General features: G+C 51.5%; 1 pseudogene; it reads left to right on the top strand.

The window, feature by feature from the left end:
* LOC116753837 lies at positions 1–468 on the top strand (annotated as a pseudogene).
* Positions 469–5921: the final 5453 nt, after the last annotated feature.

The raw sequence follows: 5921 nt of genomic DNA, 5'->3' as shown, positions 1-5921 counted from the left end.
AGCCACATAATGTCAATAGCTCGTTCATCTGTCCACGCCAAGTGCTGTCACGGGACAGCAACGCAAACAACTGCTGGAGTGACAGTGACCAGGCTTGTTCTGGATCCCTGTTTATTAGAGGTTGCTGAAGGAGAGCGTTCTTGATTATATAAGACATTTGAGCTGAATCTCCAAAAGGATTTTCTCCAGAGGACCAGTATCTTAATAAGCGAAAAACCTACTTTGCCCACCATGCTCTCCAGCAGTGCACCGTGGGGGTATCGTGCTCCTCAGAGCTCTACCTGTCCCGCGAACAAAGCAGGCGGAGCGTGAACTGGCTGAGACCATTTTCAAGGTTGGACAAGTCATAGATCCAGTGACCGGAAAGCGCTGTGCAGGAACCACCTGGACCTGGAGAGTCCGGTCAGTCTGGAAACCACCCACCTAAGCAAAAACCTGGAAGAACTTGATCTCTCTTCAACACAGTGAAGGGGGATCAGAAAACGGAGCCAAAAGGGAAGGATTTCTAAATTTGCTTTATGGAAAACGTTTTCTCTTTCCTCACAAACCATCCAGTTTCTCTTCTGGTATTTATGACATAGCTAAAAGTAAATGAAATGAAGACCTTGTTATAATTTTTCATAAAGGTTTATGGTCATGTTTCAAAAATTAAAAATAAAGTGGTAGGCCAGGGCTTCCCTGGTGGCGCAGTGGTTGAGAGTCCGCCTGCCGATGCAGGGGACACGGGTTCGTGCCCCGGTCCGGGAAGATCCCACATGCCGCGGAGCGACTGGGCCCGTGAGCCATGGCCGCTGGGCCTGCGCGTCCGGAGCCTGTGCTCCGCGACGGGAGAGGCCACAGCAGTGAGAGGCCCGTGGACCGCAAAAAAAGTAATAATTATAATAAAAAATAAAGTGGTAGGCCATATGACCATACATGGAAATTGGTATTATTCATTTCATTTTTTTAAGATTTATTTATTATTTTAAAATATATATTTATTTATTTATCATTTATTTATTTATTTTGGCTGCGCCCGGTCTTAGCCCGATCTTCAGCTGCGGCATGCGGACTCCTTAGCTGTGGCACGTGAACTCTTGGTTGCTGCACGCAGGCGGGATCGAGTTCCCTGGTCAGGGATCAAACCCAGGCCCCCTGCACTGGGAGCGCGGAGTCCCACCCGCTGGACAGCAGGGAAGTCCCTTATTTATTTATTTTTATTTTCTTGTCTTTGGCTGCATTGGGTCTTGGTCGCAGCACGCAGCATCTTCGTTGCAGTGGGTGGGCTTCTCTCTAGTTGTGGCGCACGGGTTCCGGAGCACCTGGGCTCTGTACTTTGCGGCACACAGGCTCTTTAGTTGAGGCACACGAGCTCAGTAGTTGTGGTGCAGGACCCTGCCCCAAGGCTGCACTATTGTTTCTTGGCAGTTCCTCCCTTGTCTCTGCATCCCCTCCCTTCCCTGATTAGCAACTGTTTGGACCTGCCTTTTAGGACTCAGGGAAGGTGGTGGAGGCTGAAGTCTATTTCCTACAAACAAGAAATGGGGGACACAGAAAGGCTTTCATGCCCAGGAGCCCCACAGGGTTCTGCTTGGTTTCAGAAGTGCAGGGTCTCTGTTTGTATGTATCTATGCATGTGTGTTTTGTGGATGTGTGGTATTGCCAAAACTAATTTGTAAAAGAGCTCTATTTAATTGGCTTAAGGGAAATTAAGTGCTTATGTAGATACTCAGAAATATAAGACTAACCTAAATGAATTTCAGGATATCATCTAGGATTAATTTTTAATGAATGAAAACAAGTTTGGTTTAATTAATACAGACATGTCTTTAGACTCACCAGCGTTAAGTGTAATACTTTTATTGTATTAGCTTTACTACAAGTCAAATTAAGATCTGATTATTCCTGTTACAAAACTTGTCAGCAAGAAAAATAACTTGATATGATAAAACTGAAACAGAGCAGGACCCTGTGAGACTCTTGGGCATGCAAACCTTTCTTTGTCCCCCGTTTCTGGTTTGTAGAGATCAGACTCCAGCCTCCATGACCTTCCCTGAGTCCCAAGGGGCAGATTTGAACAGTTGCTAATCAGGGAAGGGAGGGGATGCAGAAATAAGGGAGGAGTGGCCAAGAAACAATGGTGCAGCCTTGGGGCAGGGTCCTGGTTCCCCCCCAAGGGATGCACATAACAATATCTTTGAGCTCTTTACAGAACTAAACCCCAACAAATGGAAGATGTTAGCATTCTTCATTCCCAGAGAAGCTCATCAAGAGACCACCTGAGGACAGGTTAAAGGAGCGCAGGCCCTGCACACACTCTGAGCCTTATCAGCAACCTGCCTTTGAACCATTGCTATAAAACTCACCAAATCCTCCCGGGTTGGGACAGTTTTGAGGGGCATGAGCCCCTGTGTCCCCCTTTGCCTGGCAAAGCAATAAAGCCACTTTACTACTTCACCCAAAACTCTACCTCCAAGATTTGATTTGGCACTGGTGCACAGAGGCCAAGTCAAAACTTTTAAGTAAATTAAATGTATATGAGCTAAGAGTTTTTAGGTGAACTCTTTAGGAATAATTATGTTCTAGGACTGTCTTAAAATGGTTCCTCCAGATTTTTAGTAACTTGGAACTGCTAAATTAAGTTAGATGGTGTAGACTGAAAAAAAAAAAAAAAAAAGCACAACCTAAAAGTTGAGTTGTTTTATTTGGTGGACAAAACTGAGGACTTAAGTCCAGGACACAGCATCTCAGATAACGCAGAGAGACTGCTCTGAAGAGGTGAGGGAGGGGCCAGGATGCAAAGGGTATTTTGCAACAAAGACCAGGTAGCCGGAGCTTCAAAGGATCACTGTTAATGAAATCATTCCTTTGCTACGCATCTTAAGTCATCTGGGGCCAGTATCCCCTGCTTTGGCAGCCTGAGTTTCCTCCGGGTGCACTGTGCGGGTCGGGGCACATGCCGCAGCTGACGGTTTGACGGTGGCGTCCTGTCTCCATCCTGAGCTCCCTCGTGGCTCACCGTCCGGGATGCGGCTGTAGTGACTGATGGCTACAACGTCCTTTGTTTACTGACATGACATATTGAAAGGTAATATCTTCCATTCACAGCAGGAATTCCTCGAGTACCCAGGTCATTCCCAAATAAGACACTGGAACACTAACTGCTAAATAAGCCTAAGTTTTGCTACTTTTGCTTTTCATTAGAGAAAAACTAAAGATGTTTGGGTTCACTGGACATGTACTCCACTGAGGAAAGAAATTAGGTTACAGAATACGTTTATACATCGTGTGCGTGCTATTTACAATGTAATGACTACAGACACAACATACTTTTAAGTGTAATCTTCATTGTTAGCATTCTCTCTATCACTTTAAGTCTAGATAATCAAGCCCTGATCTGTGGCATTTGCCAATATCCGTGGTGTAAGTACTCCCACCTTTGCTGCGTTCGAGCTGCCAGTGGGTTATCTGTGAAAGTGGGGTTCGATGAGAAGCGCGGTGTACGTTATACAGACCTCCGCCATCCCAGTCAGTTACAACAGACATACAGAAATGGGTAATAGTGAATGAATGCAATAAAATGAAGTTACTTTTTTTAAAAAATTTATTTTATTTTTGGCTGCATTGGGTCTTTGTTGCTGCGCGTGGGCTTTCTCTAGTTGCGGCAAGCGGGGGCTACTCTTCATTGTGGTGCACGGGCTTCTCATTGCGGTGGCTTCTCTTGTTGCAGAGCACGGGCTCTAGGCGCACAGGCTTCAGTAGTTGTGGCTTGTGGGCTCTAGAGCGCAGGCTCAGTAGTTGTGGCTCACGGGCTTAGTTGCTCTGCGGCATGTGGGATCTTCCTGGACCAGGGATCGAACCCGTGTCCCCTGCATTGGCAGGCGGATTCTTAACCACTGCACCACCAGGGAAGCCCTGAAGTTACATTTTTAACAATGGCAGTGTTTAATGACAAGCTTATAAAATTCCTGAAAATTTAGCAATTGGCTCTCGCAAGCCTGTGTCAACTGTGGGAAGTGAACCAGCACAGTCCGCCTAGAGAACTTTTAACAGCCCTCTTTAACACTACCTGGTGACCTCTGGCCAACACCCCGACTCTGGGGTATGCACCTCCCAGACTCTTACATGTAGTCTGAGAGGACCTTGTAGGAGGGTCCTCACTGTAGACTGTCCATAGGGTGGGGCAACTGGAAGCAAGGTGAGGGTTTCATCCTAGGGGGATGGAAAGCTAAAATGTGGATCCAAGATCAGCACAATCGCACCTGTCCACCAAAGACACCAACATACACGTAACAGTACTTTATGTCTGACACACACATCAGGACACAGTTTCAACACGTCGTAGTGCTGGGCTTCGGGATTGCTGGCGGAAGGAAGAAAAACCGACTCAAGTAGAATAAAAGCAGAGTCGGGCCTCACTCCAATCTCGGAGGACAGCAGGCTTGATGGGAAGGGTCTGGACTGCTGACCTCTCCACCGCCCAGGTACCTGAAGACGGGTGAGGCACTGGGTGCTCCCTGACCCTCTCTCCTCACAGGTCTGGATGAAGTGGAAAGGCTGGGGCGCTGTGGCTCTGGTGGCAGAGGGGGATCTGAAGGGGGGCTCGTACACAGGTACTCTTTCCGGAGATGATGAGGTCCGGGCCCAAGCTGTGGGTGGGAGGGGGCAGAGGAAGAGATATAGCGGCTGGGACGGGAGGAGCCAGGAGGCCGGGCTGGGGGACCCCCCTGCACCACGAGCTGTCCCCTGTCTGGGGCACCCTTTCTCCTGCTCACTGCATGCGACTTCTTTTCACTTGAGGGGCAGCGTGCCCTCCTCGGAAAAGGGCCCCGGCCACACCTGGTACAGCAGTCCCCACCCCTCTCGGTCTGCCAACAAGCTTGGGAGCACCTCCAAGTTTGCTGTCCTCATCCACAAGAGGTACTAGCCCGATTCTGGGCGCTATGACACAGATCTCTAGGCACAGGCAAGGAAGCCGGCCTGCGGGGAACAAAGGGGTGAACAAAGGGGTCGGCCAGGCAGGAGCTCCCTCCCTCCAGGGAGAGGGCACCGCTGTGGGCTGAAGCCCCAGTTCTGTGCTGTCCTTGATTATGCACAAGCCTGGCTGGGGTCTGTGGCTGGTAAGAACCGCATCCCAAGGCAGGGCTGACTCCCTGGGGGCCGGACCGCTGGTGTCCCCCCCACCCCGTTCTGGCATCTGGAAAGGGCAGGCCCAGACCCGGTAGGTGCGGGGCCGCGCGCGCTGCCTGGAGAAGGCCGCCTGCAGCTAAGCCCGAGGACGCGGGTCAGGCGCGGGCGTCATCACTCAGTCCTGTCTTGGGACAAAGCACTGGGGACCAGAGAGGCTGCCAGGCTTGAGAAAGCTCACCCAGGAGCCTGCAGGCCTGATGTGCAGGGTATGCGGCACTCCCGTCACTCGGTCCCCCCGCCCGCCTCCTCTGGATCGCCGACCCCGCAAGGGCGAAGGTTTGGGCCCGACTCGCTCACTACTGTGTCCCCAGCAATTCGAACTGTGCCAGGCACGTCGCAGGTGTTCAGAGCACGCGGTCTGTCTAGGGAACGGACGAGAGCTGGACCCCACCCGACTCTATTTGGCAAATATTTCCCTAAATGTCTTTCTGACCTCGACAACCTCGCTCCCAGCGGCGCGGAACCCCACCGTCCTGGCCGCCCCCCGGCGGCCGTCCGTGGAGGGGCGGGGCCCCTCGCCAGCCGCCGCGTCGGGGTTCCGTCCACTTCAGGGCTGAAGGGGGCGTAGGTCGGCCGAGCCAGCCCACTCCTCTGCTAACGTCATCTTCCGCGGCCCTCGAGATCGGGCCACGGGCGCCGCCATGTTACGTTACGGCGGCCGGCGGACGGTCCTCGCGCCGCCGCGAAGCGTCTCTCCGAGGCCCCGCCTCCTCTGGTGACGTCACAGCCGCTCGCCCTGCGGGCGCCGCCAT

Source organism: Phocoena sinus, chromosome 5 (assembly GCF_008692025.1).
Source record: "Phocoena sinus isolate mPhoSin1 chromosome 5, mPhoSin1.pri, whole genome shotgun sequence".
Classification (NCBI taxonomy): Eukaryota; Metazoa; Chordata; class Mammalia; order Artiodactyla; family Phocoenidae; genus Phocoena; species Phocoena sinus.
The sequence above is the reverse complement of the archived record's forward strand: the minus strand, read 5'-3'. Positions and strand labels throughout refer to the sequence as shown.